Below are 20402 nucleotides of genomic sequence, written 5' to 3'. Positions count from 1 at the left end.
GCATTAAACTAGGCACAGGAAATATTTCACTTTACTCCTTTAGCAATTCTTCCAAACGTGTTCAGTGGAACAGGAGGAATTATTATTATCACAAAATTTCCTCCCACAAACACAAGCTAAATGGCTCGTTAGTATGAAAACATATAGTATAGGATCCTTAGGCTAATAAGTAACTGTTGTTTTGTTGTATTAAATAAGTCATATAGCAGGAGACAACTGAACAAGATTGTCCTCCCATTTTCTTTTCTTCTGTTTGCCTTAGGTTGTGCTAGTATCCTGTGATGCTATGATAATACAATAATAGGTTAGTCTTACACAAAAATGCCATCCATGCTGGATCTCAGGGGAGCTTAGATGAGCATTCTTACTCTTGGAATAACTATTTCCTAAGTTAGAGATGATAACTATTAATAAGGATACAGATTTATTAGGAAACTAAAACAAGATGAACAAAGACAGCTCAAAGTCTGGGAAGTATGACCAAGCGATAGAATGTCACTTAAAATTAATGTGCAGGAAGAGCCGGGATGCCGGTAATGTGATATCCAGGTCATGGCAGCGGACAGGTGCTGAGCCCAGCTTACCTCATTAAAGAATAAGAAAGGAATGTGCACACTGATTTGTAAGCCTGCGTGCCATGGAAAAGGCAATGAAGGCTGTGAGACGCACCTAGCATTTTAAGGGAAGGAAAGTCAAGGCTGCTACAGAAATTGGGACATGGGAAGTGGGTAGGAAGTTAGCCCTTACCTTGTTTCCTATTTGCTTGGGGTCCAGTACAGTTTAGTGGTTAGCATAAATGGCTAATCTAATCTCATTATGTTATTGTATATTCTGCCTTATAATTAAAAATTTATGCACACATGTAGCTATGTATCTAATCTTCTTATATGATAAGGTGCTTCTATGTTCATGGTATCATTTATTCCCCTTAATAAAAACCTTGTGAGGTAGATTATTCCACTTCAACCATGAGGAATCTCAGGTGTCGGATGTTTTAGTGACTTGTCCAAGGTTGCTTAACCAGTTGGTAGCACAGCTAAAACTGGACTAGGTCTTGTGAATTCACTGCCCATTTTACTGTATTCAGCTTATTTCATGGAACTGTTTTGTAGACAGGACCTGCTTATGACCCAAGGGGAGCTTTTGTTCCAAGAATGGTGTGGGACAGGGGGAGAGGTAGTGTTTTCTGAATCCCTGGCCTCAACTAAAGTGTGATGCTAAGTCTGACCTAATCTTAACTCTCAAGAAAATGTTTTTTTTTCTTTCAGTTTATTCTCCTATGAATAGGATATTTTAGATAGTTGTAATCATGCTACAGATGTAATTTTAAAAATTATGTTATCTTTTAAAGTTTTTCTGTTAAGCTTTTAAATTATTTTTTAATCACTATAAGGCATATATCAGCAAGTAGAAAAGTGAATGCAGAGGTATAGGGTAAGAGAAACAATGATAAACATAGAAATGAATAAACTACAATAATATATACATTTAACTATTGATTATGAAAAAACCCTTTTTTGTTTTGAAAAGGTAAACAAAAACTCTGGCCAACAATAACAAGTTGGAGGGGGCAATCAATAGATAATTAAAATCTACTAAGGTTCTTATCATATGTGAGGAAAGGCTAGAAATGCTGAATAACTTCAGATTTTGTTGAAAAAAACTGGATTGCAATACAATCTATACATTCCACATTGATGGAGTAGAAAAGTAAGAATGTATAAAAAGATCTCTTTTTAACAGAAGTTGGGGAAGAAAAAGAAAGAAAAGAAGGTATGATAAATAGAAACCTCAAATTAAGGGTGTAGATATAAGTCCAAATAAATCAGTATCAGATTGGACATTTTTCAATTAGAGAAACCTGAAACAAAACCACACCAGAGGTTGAAAACAAAGGGCAGGAAAAAGATATATCAAGCAAATACTTATCAAAAGAAAGTTGGTACAGCAATATTAATAATATTAGGTGAGATAGAATTTTTGGAAAAATGATAAGTAGGAATAAAGAGGGGATACTACATCAACCAAGAGACCCTATGAATTAAGAATTTTTATGTATTCAATACTATAGCCTTAATACATAAAGCAAAACTGAAGAATTAAATGTTAAGTTTGACAAATTCGTAACCATGGTAGATTTTAAATGACCTCAATCAGAAACCAGTGAATTAAATAGAAAAACTAAGTAAAGATATAGATAATCTGAAAAACATGATTAATTTATATTTATTTTTATAATTTGGTAGCCATGTATGTTTACATGGCTTATATATTTATATGTACATATTTGTGCGTGTGCAGACACACACAGAGACACACATGAAGTTCTATACCTCAGAGTCAGAAGTGTAAGTCACATGTAATATTTAGCATAACATATCTATTACTTGTTGACAGTTGAAGTCTGAACAAATATCAAAGAATCAATAACATAAATAGAACTATGCCTCCCCAACTACAATGTAGTTTATGTGGAAAGCAATAAGAAAGGATAATAAAAACTTTCCATATTCTCAGAAATTTAAAAATTTACAACCATAGATTCATTGATTAAAGGGGAAATATTAATAATATATTGCAAATTACTTATCACTGACTACCAATGAAAATACTTCAAACTGACCAGATGTGGGGGAAAATTCGTTTTTATATGGAGAAACTTGGTAGACCCCATTTAAACCATATGATCACAGTTAACATTAAAAAAGTAAAACTGATGGCATAAATCTAAATGGGTACTTGTGGTACATTTAGCATTAAATACATATATTTTAGAAATGCAAATCAAAACCACAATGAGATATCACTTAACTCCAGTGAGAATGGGCTTTATCAAAAAGTCTCAAAACAATACATGTTGGCGTGGATGCAGAGAGACAGGAACACTCATACACTGCTGGTGGGACTGCAAACTAGTGCAACCCGTGGGGAAAGCAATATGGAGATACCTTAAACAGATAGAAGTAGACCTACCATTTGATCCAGCAATCCCATTATTGGGTATCTACCCAAAAGAACAAAAGACATTCTAGAACAAAGACATCTGCACCCGAATGTTTACAGCAGCATAATTCACAATCTCAAAGATGTGGAAACAACCCAAATGCCCATCAATTCATGAGTGGATTAGTAAAATGTGGTATAGTATACCATGGAGTATTACTCAGCTGTAAGAAATAACGGTGATATAGAATCTCTTATGTTCTCCTGGAAAGAGTTGGAACCCATTCTACTAAGTGAAGTACCCCAAGAATGGAAAAATAAGCACCACATGTACTCACCATCAAATTGGTTTCCCTGATCATCACCTAAGTGCACATTTGGAAATAACACCAATTGGGTGTCAGGCAGATGTGGCAGGGGGAGGGGATGGGTGTATACCTACATGAGTGCGATGCGCACTGTCTGTGGAATGGACACGCTTGAAACTCTGACTCGGGATGGGGGTGGGAGGAGCATGGGTAATATATATAACCTAAACTTTTGTACCCCCATAATAAGCTGAAATAAAAAAAAATTTAAAATGAAAATCAGCCACTTAAGTGTTTGATTTAAGATGTTAAATACAACTTTGTTCTAAAGTAGAAGGGAAGTAGGTATATAGTTTTTGAATATCCCCTAATCTTACCAAATGCATAGAGCAACTAGAATAGCAAATTAAAAAATATGCAGACAACATCTGTAACACAGCTTGGTGACAAGGTCTCCCTAAAATCCTTACAAATGGATGGGAAGTCACAGCTGACAGAAGTTCTACATTGTGTCGGAAACGAAGGTAGTATAAGGATGCAATGGTGCCTGAGAAAAGGAGAGCTTCCTTAGAGTAATCTCAAAGAAAAAAACTTCCCACAACCAAATTTACTGGAGAGACTTTGACATGAAGTACTTTAACAGTTCATCAGTGACTATTGTCACAAAAAGAGGGACAACCAGACTTATGTATCTCCTGATGGAAGGGTGCAATACCAACTATAAAGTTTTTCCAGAAAAGCTGGACATGAGTTTGATTAATTCTCTAGATCCAACTACCATATTTATAGGAGGTGCAGAGTCCAGAGTAACATACGAAACTATACCATAGAGATATAACAAGCCAAATCCAGGCTGTGGGAAATTCTGTAACAGGGCTACTCAAACTGTGATTTGCAGAATGAAATAAAGAGAGGAATCAAAAGTAAGTATTGAGAAATGTTTAAGCAATACTAAGTATGTAGACATGTTTAAGCCATCATATTCAAGCACATTATTAGTGGACTTTTTTGTTGAACAGTGTATAGATGGGTTCAGGTGTTTTTAAATGCTCTTGATTTGTGTGTGCACAGTGTGTGTAATACTTGCGTGCAGTAGGCCCATGTATCAGTTTGTGATCCACTGGGATTTAAAATTGTCCCTTTGCCACAATTTGAGAAGCACTGTTCTGTAGGATAAATGATCTAATTTCTTTAAATAAATTGGAAGAAAAATAAAAGGAATGGACATGACACCCATAGATTAAAAGAAAGGTCAATTGATCAAGATGTGCACATCCTATCAATATTTTTAAAGAAAATAAAAACCCATAACATCTGACACCACTGGAAATTTGAACACTAACTGATTATTTGAAATGAAGGAGTTTATTTTTATTTTTTCAGGTATGATAATAGTATTATATTTTTATAAACTCCTTCTCTTTTAGAGATACACTTTGAAATACCTGTGTGCAAAATGATGTGATGTCTGAGATGTTCTTCAAAATAATGTGAGAAGGTGGATTAGGCATTTTGGGATGGACATAAGAGGATTAATAATTGTTAACTATTGAGGCTGGGTGTTGGATACGTGAGGAATCATCATTTCTTTTTTTTTTTTTTTTTTTTTTTGAGACAGAGTCTCACTCTGTTGCCTGGGCTGGAGTGCCGTGGCGTTAGCTCATAGCAACCTCAAACTACTGGGCTCAAGCAATCCTATTGCCTCAGCCTCCCAAGTAGCTGGGACTATAGGCATGCGCCACCATGCCTGGCTAATTTTTTCTGTATATTTTTAGTTGTCCAGCTAATTTCTTTCTATTTTTAGTAGAGACGGGGTCTTGCTCTTGCTCAGGCTGGTCTTGAACTCCTGAGCTCAAACAGTCCTCCCGCCTCGGCTTCCCAGAGTGCTAGGATTACAGGCACTGAGGCGTGAGCCACCGCACCCGGCCAGGAATCATCATTTCTATGTTTGCACATGTTTGAAAATTTCCTAATATAAGGTTAAAGAAAATGATTAAAGGAAAACGGGATTCATCAGTTGCTCAGCAAACATTGGCTGAGCATGTACTGGGAACCAAGACTGTAAGAAGGTATCAGACTGTCATGAGATGGTCCCTGCTTTCCTTGAGAAGACAGCTATCAATATTAAAAGAAAAAAAAGGAGCCAGGAAAAATTAAAGATAAGAGCATTCATTGCATGCAGTAGAAAACCGAACGCAATTAACTTTGGAATTAATAGCCTTTCCTCTGGCAGTCCCAGATGATTTTACAAGTGAGTTACCAAATTGTGAAAGACCTGTACAGTCTGTTTCAGAGAATAGAAAAAGAGAGACCTCTGAAGCTCATTTTATGAGGTTAGGCATGTTAATATTGAAATTAGATAAAAAAGACCATCTTAGACATTTCATCTTTTTTTATTTTATTTCAATGGATTTAGGGAGTACAAATGTTTTTTGTTACATAGATGAATTGTATAATGCTGAAACAGGGCTTCATTGTACCCATCACCAGACTAGTATACATTGTATCGGTTAGGTAGATTTTTATGCCTCTGTTATCAGGAGCACTTATGTGGAAACTTCTCCCTTAGTTTTCAATGTTGATTATACCACTTTATGACCCATCGCCAGAATAGTGTACATTATACCCCATAGGTAGATTTTTATCCCTCTGATATTAGAGACACTTGAGTAGAAACTTCCCTTCTTAGTTTTCAATGTCCATGACACCACTCTATGACCATATATATATATATCGCTCCTTTAGCTCCCACTTATAAGTGAGAATATATGGTATTTGTTTCTCCATTTCTGAGATACTTCAATTAGGATGATGTCTCCAGTTCCATCCAAGTTGCTATAAAAGACATTATTTCGTTGCTTTTTATGTCTGAGTAGTATTCCGTGGTGTGTATGTACACACGCACACACACACACACCACATTTTCTTTATTCACCCGTCAGTTGTTGGGCACTTAGGTTGATTCCATATCCTTGCAATTGTGAATTGTGCTATGATAAACATTGAGGTATAGGTGTCTTTTTTATAAAATGACTTCTTTTCCTTTGGGTAAATACCCAATAGTGGGATTGCTGGATTGAATGATCTACTGTTAGTTCTTTGAGGAATCTCCATACTGTTTTCCATAGAGGTTGTACTAATTTACATTCCCACCAGTAGTGTATAAGCATTCCCTTTTCACCATATCATGCCAACATCTATTGTTTTTTGACTTTTTAATAATGGCTTTTCTGACGGGTAAGATGGTATCTCATTGTGGTTTTTGCATTTCCCTGATGATTAGTGATGGTGAGCACTTTTTTGTATATTTTTTGGCCATCTGTTTATCTTTTGAAATAAATCTGTTCATGTCTTTTGCTCACTTTTTGATGGGGTTATCTTTTTTTCTTGCTGATCTGTTTGAATTCTTTGTATATTTTGGATATTAGCCCTTAATAGGATATATAGTTTGTGAATATTTTCTCCCATTCTGTGGGTTGTCTATTTACTCTGTTCATTATTTCCTTTTCTGTGCAGAAACTTTTTAGTTTAATTAAGTATGATTTATTTATTTTTGTTATTGCTGTATTTGCTTTTAGGTCTTAGTCATAAATTCTTTGCTCAGGCCAATGTCCAGAAGAGTTTTGTCTACATTTTCTTCTAGAATTTGTGTGGTTTGTATGGTTTCAGGTCTTACATTAAAATCTTTAATTCATCTTGAGTTAATTTTTATATATGGTGAGAAATAGGGATCCAGTTTCATTATTCTGCATGTGGTTATTCGGTTTTCCCAGCACCATTTATTGAATAGGGCTTCATTTCTCCATGTATGTTTTTGTCTGTTTTGTCGAAAATCAGTTGGTTGTAGCTATATGGGTGTATTTCTGGGTTCTCTATTCTATTTCATGGTCTGTGTATCTACTTTTATAAGGGTACAATGCTGTTTTGGTTACTATAGCCTTCCAGTATAATTTGAAGTCAGGTAATGTTTTGTTCTTTTTGTTTAGGATTGCTTTGGCTATTTGGACTTTTTTTGGTTCGATATGAAGTTAAGGATTGTTTCTTTTTTAAGATCTGTGAAAAATGGTGTTGGTATTTTGATGGGAATTGCATTGAATCTGTAAATCACTTTGGGCAGTATGGACATTTTAACAATCTTGATTCTTCCAATTTATGAGCAAAGGATGTTTTTTCCATTTGTGTCACCTATGATTTCTTTCATCAGTGTTTTGTAGTTCTCTTTGTAGATATCTTTCACCTCCTTGGTTAAGTATATTCCTAGGTATTATTTTGTTTATAGCTATTGTAAATGGTACTGAGATTTTGATTTGACTCTCAGCTTGACTGTTAGTATATAGAAATTCTACTGATTTGTGTATATTACTTTTGTAACCTGAGACCTTACTGAATTTGTTTATCAATTCTAGAAGTCTTTTGGTGGAGTCTTTAGGGTTTTGTAAATATAAGATTATATTGTCAGCAAACAGGGATAGTTGGACCTCTCCTTTCCCAATTTGTATGCCTTTTATTTTTTTCTCTTGCCTGATTGCTCTGGCTAGACTTTCAGTACTGAGTTGAACAGAAGTGGTGGCAGTGGGCATGCTTGTCTTGTTCCAGTTCTTAGGGGGAATGCTTTCACCTTTCCCCATTCAGTATGAAGTTGGCTGTGGGTTTGTCATATATGGCTTTAATTATTTTGAAGTATGTTCCTTCTATGCCTAGTTTGTTGAGGGTTTTTATCATGAAGGGGTGCTGGATTTTATTGAATGCTTTTTTTGCATCTATTGAGATGGTTATATGGTTTTTGCTTTTACTTGTGTTTATGTGGTGAATCACATTTACTGATTTGTGTATGTGGAACCATCTTTGCATCCCTGAGTGGAAATCCACTTGATTGTGGTGAACTGTCTTTTTGATACGCTATTGGATTTGGTTTGCTAGTATTTTGTTGAGGATTTTTGCCTCTATGTTCAGTAAGGATATTGGTCTGTAGTTTCTTTTTTTTGTTGTTATGTCTTGGCTTTGGTATCAGGGTAAAACTGGCTTTGTAGAATGAGTTAGGGAGGATTCCCTCCTTCTCAATGTTATGGAACAGTTTTAGTAGGATAGGTGCCAGTTCTTGTTTGTAGGTCTGGTAGAATTTGGCTGTGAATCCATTTTGTCTGGGGCTTTTTTGTTGTTGGGTGATTTTTTTCATTAGTTTTTCAATCTCACTACTTGTTATTGGTCTGTTCAGGTTTTCTGTTTCTTCCCAGTTCAAGCTTGGGAGATTGTGTGTTTCCAAAAATTTATCCATTACCTCTAGTTTTTCTAGTTTATGTGCATAGAGGTTTTCATAGTAGTCATGGATGATATTTTGTACTGTATTGTTTGTGGGGGAAGTGTGGAGCCCCTTCCACACTGTCTCTTCCACATGCGTGGGCACCTTCCTTGTGTATCTCTGATCCTCCCGAGGTGTGTGCACCTTCCCTGTATACCTCCAATCCTGCTGAGTGGGTTGCTCCACTTCTCTCTCCTTCACTTTGGGTTCCTCTCATCACCTCTCTGTTGGTTCCCAATGCTCTCTCTTAGATGATTGATCGATCTGAAGGTAAATATCTACTCACCAGTTTTGATTTTCTTTGTGAGAGTGGCATGTGCAGGCTGCTTCTAGCCCACCATCTTGGCCCCTCTCTCCAGTTTCATCTTTATGAACATTGATCATTCTCTTTTTTAATGAACATATATAGAATTATTAAATGAGTATTTGAAAATTTAATTCATTGCTTCACTATGTCCTACTGTATTACTATTATATGTGTTTTACAGTATGCCATATTAACTGAAACAAGGAGAAAAAGCATGTCATCATCTCAACAGATATAGAAAAATACTTTGAAGGCATTTAAGTTTCATGACATTAATGACTCATGATAAAAACTTTTAGCAATCTAGAAGTAGAAGGGAATTTCCTTAACTTTACACATGAAATTTATTAAGCACTCACGGCAAACATCATAATCAATGATGAATCGTTCTAAACATTTCTATCAAAATTAGCCATAATTCAAGATTTCCTGTCATCAGTGTTCCTATTTATCATTGTTTGGGATGTTCTAGCTTATGCAGTAAATCTGAAAGAGAAATGGGGGGTATAAGCATTGGAAAACGTGAGATAAGGCTGCTTTATTTGTAGATGATATGATGGTGTACCTACAAATTTATAGAATATTCAGATCAACTATTAGAACTAATAAGACAATTCAGCGAAGTTGTTGGGTGTTGATGGGGATAAGACCATCGGGGCTTAGGGACCCCATTTCTGAGGCCGTGGGAGGAGAGGAGGTGAAGGAATGCTGCCTGAGCAGGAGCCAGAGGTAAGGGCAGAAGTTAACTGCCTAGTTGGGGGACATTCCAATGATCTAGGAGTACAGCAAAGCAGTCTCCCACCTTAAAGCCTGAGGGGCCTCATGCCTAAAAAGCCACAGAGTGGCTTGACATGAAAGCCACCCACGGCTGTAGAGGAAGATTGCAAAGTGACAACCTGGGATAAGGGACATCAGGCTCCAATTCTTAAAACACCAGGTTGCGTTCCTTCCCTCCCTTTTCTCAGTAGAACTCCTCAGTTAATGGGGAGCTAACCTCCCAGTAAGAAGGACTAATCTCTTTGTTCCTCAATGGGATGGGCCACAGCTGCTGAGTTCAGAGATACTATCTATACACACCTTAATGTGTAGTTGTGCTTAGTAATGAGCTACGTGTTCCTGCTTCTATAGATAAAAGAGTAATTGGCTAAGGCATCTTGTGACTTTTAGGGGAGACTTGAAATTTCTACACATTGTAACCCATGAGCTTTTCACTTGAAATCATTGTAATCGATAGCATGAAAAAGAGACTAAAAGGGGATGCTGGACTTCAGTCAGTACCACCTGGCTCACGGGAATGCTGGTGGTCCCCTGACTTCCCCATACCCTTTCACCTTCCTTTTTGTGTCCGTGTCTTTGTCTCTCCCATCTCTTGCAACACACACTACCCAGGGACCCGGTTATATTGGGGGTGTTGCGAATCCCTGATAGGGTGTAAGGGCAATACAGAAAAATTAATGTTTCTTACCTACAGGTAAAAACCAATTAGAAAATGTAATAAAAGATTTCATTCGTAATACTGACTAAAATTTTGAAGTACCTAGGTATAAATCTTGCATAGGATGCTTTAGATACTTACAGATAAAATTATCAAATATTATTAAAAAATAGCAAAAGAGAACAATGAGAGATTTACCATGTTTGTAGCTTCATAGGTAGGAAAACAATATCATGAAGGTGGCAATTCTTTCAAAATTAATTTTATCTATAAATTCAGTGTAACTCTAATCAGAATTTCCACTGGATGTTTTGGAAAAGTTGAGGGACTGATCTTATTCATGGGAAGAGCAGCAGTGTAGTAGGACATGCCTTAGCAGCTCTTAAGACGTATACTTCTATAGTTATTAAGATGGCTTAGAAATGGCACAACATTAATCAAATAGAGAACTTTGAAACAGCTCTACTCATTTTAGAAAGCTTATTATAAACTAGAACTGATGTTAAATAAATAGGGAGATGATGGATTCTGCATTAATTGTTCTGAAACAATTATCTGTATAGGAAAAAAATTGATCTCTACCTCACACCAAATGCAAAATTCAATTGTGGATGGATTAACAATCCCTTTGTGAATAGGACATCTTTAAAACTTTCAGAAGAAAATATAGGAGATTATCATTATCTCAAACATGTGAATCCTTAAACAAGAAAAATCCATAAATGAAAAAACTGTTAAAGGTGGCTATATTAAGGTAAAACCTCTGCCTGGTAAAAGGCTGCATGAACAGAGTTAAGAGATAAGCTGCATGCTGGGTGGAGATGTTTGATTTTTGTATAGCTGACAGAAGATTGGGTTGATCATGTAAAAAAGTCTTAGAATGAAAAAAAGAATCCAGTAGGAAAGCATCTGACCATACCAAGTATTTGCCAACACATGGAGCCATGGAATGCTCTGGAAAGTATCAAAACGCACACCTGAAATTCTACTCTCACATACGGACTTTAGAGGCATTCTTAAATGTTTCCCCTCTATCTTGAGATAGATGAGAAAGCTCATAGTACTATTAGTATTAGACAAAAAGTGGGAACAAACCAAATTTCTACCATGACTAGAACAGAGTAATGAATTTTGGTGTATTTACTGGTGACATGTGAGTGTCATGTGTCTGTGAAAATGAATAAATCATAACTATATGAATCAGCACGAGTGACTATGAAAAGCAGTGTTGAGCAAGAAAAGAGAGCTATAGAAGCTTACATTGTATGATTAGATTTATGTAAAGTTGAAAAAAATAGGCAAAATTAGCCAATATATTATTTAGGGATTCATGTATATGCAGTTGTAAAGGAAAGCAAGGGAATAAGAACAAAAAATTTAGTTTTTACCTCTGTGAGGAGTGACGAAGGGTACAGGGGCAGGTGGGGGCATGAAGGGGCCTCCAGGTTTTTGGTACTGTTGTCTTTTCTGAAAATGGATGTGGGTGATGAGCACACGTGTGTGTGCTTTTATTATTCTTTAAATATACTTATATACTTTTATGTATACGATTTATTGTGTAATTTTTTTTAAAGAAAGAAAAATTGGTCAAGAATAATAATAGCCTATTGATAGAAAAAGACACATGATTGGCTAAATTACCAAAATTTAATAACCCTGACAATCCCAAATGTTTAGAAGAACCCACTCTTCTATTGGGCGTGTCTATAGTTAGTGCCACTTTGGAGAGTAATTTGGTAGTTTCCAATGAAAACAAAAATCGTATGCTCCATCATCTGCCATTTTTTTCTTTAAGTACTAAAACAAGTACTCAAATGTTCATCAAGAGGAACAAGGATAAATAAAATGGGCTCTATTTGTATACTGAACACTTTATAGCAATTATCATAAACAATCTATTCTAGAGGTACCTAGGTCAACATGGATGAGGTTTTACTACAATGTTGAGGGAAACAAATATATTATGAATGATATCTTTTTTATGGGTATTCAAAATATGCCCAAGAATAAAATATGCCCAACAATATGTGTTCTCATGTACTTGCTTGTGCCCTGTCTCTGTCTCTGTCTCTCACTGTATACACAAAAACACAATTGAGTTAGACAAACATGTACATAGGTGTGGAATGGTAAACACCAAAATCAGGGTGGTGATTATCTATGAAGTGGAAGAAGGGTGAATGGGATCAGGTATCATATCATTATTTGCAAATCATGTAAAATGTTATGATTTTTTTAGGAGTATAGAAGGATTTCGAGACTAAAAAGTTTGAGAACCACTATATAGCTTCAAAGCTAAGTTTTCATAAAACATTATTGAGACATTTATTTTGCCAAGAATGGCAGATTTTATATGTTTGGCAGACCCACTAGAGGAAGCCCATACAAATCCTGTGTCTATTTAATCTGATTTTAAAATATTAATTAGAGCATGCATATGTGGACCCAGTGCTTGGAGAAACTCTAATTTCCTATTGTCCCTGAAGGTGCCTTGTCTTGTCTCACCAGATGCACCGTGTGTACTCTCTGAAGATGTTCTGAGGAGTTGGTGGGAGACAGGCGTCCTATAGTTTATTCTTCAGTCTTGGTTGCAGAGCCTCTGTTTTCTTAGTTTGTCTTCATTCTCCTTTGATAACATCCTCTGGGTCAGTTTCATGCAGGCTCTGTCTGTCATGTGCACCCCTATGTAGGCGGCACTTCCTCCTGAATTTAAGATGATTCATGATGAGCCTGCCTTCCTTTCTTCCTTCCTGTTTCTGTCTTCATTATTATTTTTAAAAAACCATTTTCTAAATGCCTCTTCTTTTTTTCAATTTTATGTAAGAATGTGTGTATGTATTTTGTTTCTTGTCCTTCTGGCTAGTAGTTCTCAAACTTGAGTGTATTAACCAGTTCTGTTCCATGATGAAGTTTTTGTTGATCTTACAGGAAAATTGGAAATATAAGAGCAATGTAGGAAGTTTTATAAAGATATATATATATTTATTTTAAAGGGCTCTCCTTTGTCCTGAGACGATTTCCTTGCTACTCTCTTGGGTGTTAGAATACAATTTCTTTTATGAAGTGATTGTGATAGTATTTTAAGCGAATGCCTATTCTTAGCAAAATAACGCATTGCCCACCTTATTTTAGTCCCTCAAATTTTTAAACATTTTTACTGGTCTGTGAAATGCACAACTTTGGATCTTAATAAATGAAGACAGTTGTGGAGAAGTTATAAATATTATATAATTAATATATAATGCATGAATATTCACACAGAAACAAAAGGGAATGTTTTTATGAAAGTGATTGAGTGAAGGTGTTCAGAGAAGCAAGCTTTTGATATAATTTTGACCACAGCATATCACTGAAATTGTGCTTCATTAAGATGTCTGTGTTAAGCTCACATACCACCTCTTCTTTTTTTCTATGGTCGTGGCTGTGCACCATTTTCTCCTCTAGGGGTGTGGTAAAGGGGCTCCTTCCACTGGTTGTGCTCATTGCCTGGAATGATTTAACCTAATGGAGTGAATATCCTTCATTTTGGACAACTCCTTTGGCATCCTTTGTGGTTCATCCTTGTCAGGAAAACCGTTCTCATTTATCATTAGAAAAATTCCCTTTTGCTCCCTTTGCTATTCTCTCCCACTTTCCAGATGGTTCATTGGAGCCCTCCTGTTCTTCGGCTTCTCTTTCCAACTTCCCCACTGTTACTCTTGTGGTGAGCCAAAGGTAGTCTCTTTATTCCTGCTTTCTGCTCCAAATCACTTTTCTGTCTTTCAGTGAATGACAGGGTTTTATTCTCCACCATGTTGTTATTGGGTTTCCTTAATAGACTCATGTGGAGGGGCTTTGTTGAAGGCATTTTGATTTGGCTTTGATAGATTATAGTCACTGTGTTTCCCTAATCTCTTCTTTAAATCTTTTAAAGCATTCCGCCTGTCAAAGACACACTTAAATTGAAACAGCTTTTCTTTTCTTAAATTCTTTTTCTCTGCCCAAATGTTTACTTAGTTACATCTCTGGACAGTGAAGTGAAAGGCAACTGGTCACAGCCAGGAGTCCACAGTCTATTGGATTTGAGTAATACTCCATTATTGGAGCATAGAGGGGGACGTGGAGGACCATTTGGAGAGAGATCCCTTTTTCTGTGGCACAGGGCTTATGTAGATAATTAGTTCTTGCTTATGACAAGATAGAAAGTATTAGCCTCTTACCCCAGGACCCGTCACTGCCCTGTAGCAGTGTTGCCCATGACCCTTATTTGGCTTTTAGCAGCTCACTGCTTTGACAAGTTAGTTTGTGGATGCCTGGTGTCCCCAAGTGGTTAGTCGACTCATTTATGGTGCCACTGTATCTTCTTTGTGCATCCTCTTTCTGACCCAGGATCCTGCACACAACAGTATTCGATAAATGTGGCACTCAGATGTCTCCCTCGTTCTGGACTGCCAACTTTCACTGCAAAGGATGACAGCTAACAGTTAGCTGTGGGGCAGTTCGCTGGTCAGCTTTTTCTGGTTGGGCATTCTGAGAGCTATGTCTCACACTTCAGCCCTCCAAAGGAGCAGATGAGTCAGTTAGGGTCTAGTCCTGAGACAGAAACCACACATTAACTTGATCAGGGAAATATAAAGAATTACGACAAAACAGGGATTGGGTAGTGAGGGATTGGCTAGTAAGTAAAGAGAACTCTAAAGGGTACAGGACTAGCAGCTATAAGGAGCAGATGCTACCCCTAGGACTGATACGGATGGCTCAAAAAAGAGTCCCTTCCCTCTTTCCCCAGCTGTGGCTCACTGATTGTCTTAGAGGTGGTAGTGGTGCCACGCTAGTGGAATTGCTTGATATGTACACTCTGGAATTTGCTTGAAATCTGACTTCCAGGATGCTAAGGAAAGCTAACTTGGGAGATGTGTCTTGCAGGAAGTACTCTGCATTGAAAATGACCAAGAGGGGCTACTGGGGGAAGCTGCTGGCACTGGGGGAGCCACTGGGGAAACCAAGTGTTGCCGCCTACACTGCAGGGCTGGGTAAAAGGAGCCCAGGGGCCCAGCAGGAGTACCTTCCTTTGCAATTTCTCTCCAGCCACCTCTTTTGACAGGTTAACATTGTGCCAACTGGCAAAGGAAGACTATTTCAAGGGCTCAACTCAGGTTTCACAGATCAAGGAATGGACTGATTGATTTGTAGCAGAGAGGCAATAAATTGGTAACTGGCAAAGTCTGCTTGCTCCTTTTCCTGAAAGTCTAGAAGCCTTTAGGGAGATAGGCTATTATTTATCCAATAAAATAAGTTGCTAGGAAAAGTCAGATTTAGGAAGGTAAAAATATTTGTTAACTTTAATATTTCTGAATATCATTAAGTAGTGGGGAAGTTCTCTAGTTATTGGTTCCTAGTATGTGGAATGCGTAAAGGATAGAGGACGTTCTGAAGGGTGAAAGCTTGTACTCTTGATGCAATCATACCATAGCATCCAAAGAAAAATAGATGAATATCCTTTTCATCTCATTCCTCTAAGATCTCAGGAAAATTATTGCCATTTACATTCTACACTTGCTGTTGAAGGCTAAGAGGGCCTCATTAAGTTTTATCAAACCCATATAATTACAGTAACAGTGTTTTTTCTACAAGCCAAAGTGATGTGTGAAAGTAGCAAAAATATTTTCACAGTGCTATTATGCTCTTTTACAGTAGACTTCACACCTTGCTACCGACCACGTTTCTTTGCCTGGTGCATATTACTGAATGCTACTCATATGGATGGAATGGCATTATTTCACATTTTTAGCTTGGTAGGTGCAGGTGGGTGGTAGGTGAGAGGGAGTTTTCTTTACCAGCAGCCTCAGAACCAGCTAGCAACCTGTGCAATTCACATCCTGTTAAATTATGTGTTCAGCTGCATAGGCCTTCTCACGGATGTAAAAGACTACACTCCTGCTGTTTCACTGATCATGCACCGTTGACCAGGTGCTTGCAGTGTCCTCTCCCTGAGGCTTCGTCTTGTCCTACTTTCTAATTTTTTTTTTTTTTTTTGAGACAGAGTCTTGCTCTGTCTCCTGGGCTAGAGTGCCATGGTGTCAGCCTAGCTCACAGCAACCTCAAACTCCTGGTATTAAGCAATCCTCCTGCCTCAACCTCTCAAGTAGCTGGGACTACAGGCACGCAACACAATGCCCAGCTAATTTCTCTATTTTTAGTAGAGATGGGAGTCTCACTCTTGCTCAGGCTAGTCTTGAACTCCTGACCTCAAGTGATCCTCCTGCCTTGGCCTCCCAGAGCACTAGGATTACAGGCGTGAGCCACTGCGCCTGGCCTTCCTATTTTTTCTAATGTCCTCTTCCTGTCTCATCTGGGTATAGGCCTCTGTGAATTTGTAAACTTTTGTTAATTCAAATGAATTTGAAAGATAAAGATAAAATAATTTTCTTAAGCTAGATACATCATCTAAATACAATGCTATTTTTCAGCTATATTTTTCAGTTTTATAGAGACTTTAATATGTAATTTTGTATGTGATCAAAATCATTCATCATAGCAATGATTTCTAACTTTTTTTTGTTTACCATTTGGTAATCCCATGAGAGATTTGGACACTGGACACAAACACACACACACAGAAATGCACACCTACACACACAGAATTCTGTGTATAGTTTAAGAGGTTTATAGGCTCTGTGATATTATGATATATATATTGGTTTTTGTCCACAGTTCCTGCCTCCTAACTCCCATAACGCTTGTTACAGTCTTTTGTTATAATGTTGGGCGTGTTAGGCCTCAGGGACAGGCCTGACAATTTCTTTGACCTTCTCTTGCTCCAAGGCAGGACTCATAACACCCCTTCACCTGTGCCTTTCTGATTGTGGGTCATAAAACCCTCATTCCAGAGAGGGTCCTGCCCCGTATCCTGGAGATAACACGGTTGTTCATAAAAACCCAAGAGGATTGAGTTCAGAGAGCTTCCGGATAGCGGAACACAGGGAGGTGCCCAGAGGGTGGTGTACCCGGGAGGGCATGGAAGCTCCATTCCCCCTATCATGTATCTTACCCTACAGATTTCTTCATCTGTATCCTGTGTACAATAAACCGGTAAATAAATAAACTGGTGTTTCCGTGAGTTCTGTGAGCCACTCCAGCAAATTAATTGAACCCAAAGAGTGGGTTGTGAGAACCCCAACTTGAAGCCAGTTGATCAGAAATTCCAGAGGCCTGGACTTGCAGCTGGTGTCTGAGGTGGGCAGAGCCCTCAGCCCGTGGGATCTGCCACTGTCTCTAGGTAGACAGTGTCAGAATTGAATGAGAGGACACCCAGCTAGTGTCTGCTGCTTGGTGTGTGGGGAAAAACCCCCACCTTTGGTCACAGAAGTCTTCTGTGTTGATGATTGTTGTGGTGTGAAAACAGAGGAAAAACACAGCTGTGGAATTTTTCCCTAAACAGGTTCCTAGATTAGATTATGAAATTTGAAGTCAGTGTCAAAGAGATAGTTTTATTCTCTATACGGATAATTCGTACCATAAGTCTACAAGTCGCTCTCTCTACTTCTGCTGTTTCTCTCTAGTACTTCACTTGGATCACATTGCCATGCTGAGGTTATGTTTGGTGGTAGATTTTGTAAGTAGCAACAGAAGCTAGGCTTGACTTAGACACAGGACAGCAGAGAATGCTGTCTAACTTGGGAGTGACCGGATGTCAGCCATTGGGGTGACCTGAGGATCGGGAGCCAAGTGAGGAGGTCAAAGTCAGAGGTAGTGGAGGAACAGGAGGGTGAGTGGAATGAATTTGGGGAAGCCAGAGGAATAATTTCTGCCTAAGTCTGAAAGTCTCTCTCTTGGGGCAGGGAACATTCCTGAACCAAGAAATAGAAATAGGTGGTTTATATTTAGAAAGCTACCTGGAGATCAGGACAGGGCTGGGCAGCATGAATCTTGTAGGGAGCAGATCTTACCACACATCCAGTAAAAGTTGGCCTTTTGAGTGCTGCTACATGTTGGAATTTAGATAATTCATTGTATGAGTTGTTGAAGATTTGTGAGCTATGCTTAAATCAAGCAGAGGAGGACTTACATTATATCGATGAAAAGAATAACTTCATCAGCACAGGGATTCTGAGCGAGAGAATGAGTTCCCAGGAGACTTGGGTTTACCTTCTACAGGGTGATGTTCTTGGTATTTTTAGGCTATGAACTCCTAGATAAGACCCCTAAATTCAGTTGCCTTAACTCTTCCCCCTTTTCAGTGCAAAAAGAACTCAATGACAATAATGATGTGTCATTTGGTAATTTGGTGGTAGAACTATGTAGAACATGTATCCATCGGCTTTGGGGGTAGTGGTATATATGATTTTATTTGAACTATGGTATCTCAAATATGATTTTAAAATCTAATTAGATGTTGGTTCTATTGTGTATCAGTATATGCTATAGGATTTATCAAACAACCCATAATAAATTCATTCATAATGATGTAGCTAGATTAACAATGATTTACTATTAAAGGCCTCTACCTGCATTTGAAATCCACAACCAACTCAGGATATCATTGAAGATCTACTGATAGTTTCCCTCTTAGGAATTGTGGTGATTCCAACTTTTCAAATGTGCTCCAGGGCTTAGGACCTTTTTTGGTATTGTCTGTTTATCTTAGTCGGGCTTCTCCGGAGCAGGAGAACCCGCGGATATGTGAGAGATTTAAATGGCTCATGAGATGATAGAGGCTGAGAAGTCCAGACTCAGGAGAGCCAGTGACATAGTTCCAGTCTCAATCTGGAGGCCTGAGAAACAGGAGAGCTGATGGTGTAAGTTCTTGTCCAAGTCTGAGTCTGAAGGCAAAGAATATGGGTGTCCAAGCTCTGAGACGATCAGAAAGAAAGAATTCCTTCTCACTCAGCCTTTTATTCTATGTAGATGTTAGATGGGTTAGCTGAGGCCCACCACACTGGGGAGGGCAATCTGCTTTACTTAGTCTGTAAACTCAAATGCTAATCTCATCCAGAAACACCCTCACGAACACACCCAGAAGTAACGTTTAACCAAATATCAGGCCACCCTGTGACCCAGTCAACTTGGCATGTAAAATTAACCATCACACCATTCGTGGGCATCTAGACTTCATTGCAGAGCAGTGAGAGTCCCCAGTCAGTTCTAGCAACTCTTAATTTTATTATGAGGATGCTGTATTTTGGTAACCCCTAGTATACCACTTAGTCAATTGCTAATCAATAGCCTTTATTCATACATAAAAGTGTAAAGATATGGAATTATGCCTTGGACATAAACTTTTGGTTGTTAGCTCATAGATCCCTGCTGTAGGCCTTGGGCATCATATCTTGAAAATTTTTGTTTTAGTAGCAGTGCCTGTTAGTCTGGAAAAAACACCAGGTTTTGAGCTGGTGAGAGGAGAGTGAAATCCTGGCTCCACAACTCACTCTCTGGTGACCTTAGATAAGGAATTTAGGCTCAAAGTGGTTAAATAACGTATCGAAAATGAGGGCGGTTTCCAAGTGGTGGTGAAAGAGCTTTGCATGCTGCCTGATACGTAGGAGGTACCCAGCAAATGGCAGCTGTCCTGCCTATCCCCTTATATTCATCTTAGAAATAGATGTCCCCTCTTTTTGTGTTGTGCATAGACCTACCTGAATATTGTCAGTGTCAATCAGATATCTTATGGGTCATCCTTTTTCGTTCTCATCTACTTTTGTTTTTAAGCCACTGCCATCTTTTCTGTTTCTTCCTGTGGTTGACTGATTAGTTATATGTCTTCTGTCACCTTCCTTTAGAGTAGGTGATAGAATTTAGATGGGGCCTTGGTCCTGTTATATTTCACCCACTGGCATCAGGAATGAGCTGTTTAGCCACCTGAAGAAGAAAATGCAATCTCTTTCTCTCTGTTTTATCTGCCATCATGGCCTGGGAAGAGGATCATGAGAGATCATAATTTTAAAGTCAGCAGCAGAATGGATGAAGTTTTCTCCTCCTTTAAACGGTGGTTGTCACGAGAACCAATTGACACCAGGACGGGATATGTTTTGTTGCCGTTGTTGCTTTTTGCCTTAACACATTCAAACGTTTAATCTCTCATGGAGTTTGTGTACAGCTTCATGCAACTTCCTTGCTTTGACGGATTGAAGT

At 38.1% G+C, this 20402-nt stretch overlaps 1 protein-coding gene across 8 annotated transcripts in view; it reads left to right on the top strand.

Moving 5' to 3' along the window:
• Positions 1 to 20402, top strand: part of FARS2 (phenylalanyl-tRNA synthetase 2, mitochondrial) — a 504609-nt gene that overhangs the window by 124571 nt on the left and 359636 nt on the right. The gene's annotated exons all lie outside the window — the stretch shown is intronic.

The sequence above is a fragment of the Eulemur rufifrons genome, chromosome 18 (assembly GCF_041146395.1).
Source record: "Eulemur rufifrons isolate Redbay chromosome 18, OSU_ERuf_1, whole genome shotgun sequence".
Lineage (NCBI taxonomy): Eukaryota > Metazoa > Chordata > Mammalia > Primates > Lemuridae > Eulemur > Eulemur rufifrons.
This window is presented reverse-complemented; position numbering and strand designations above follow the sequence as displayed.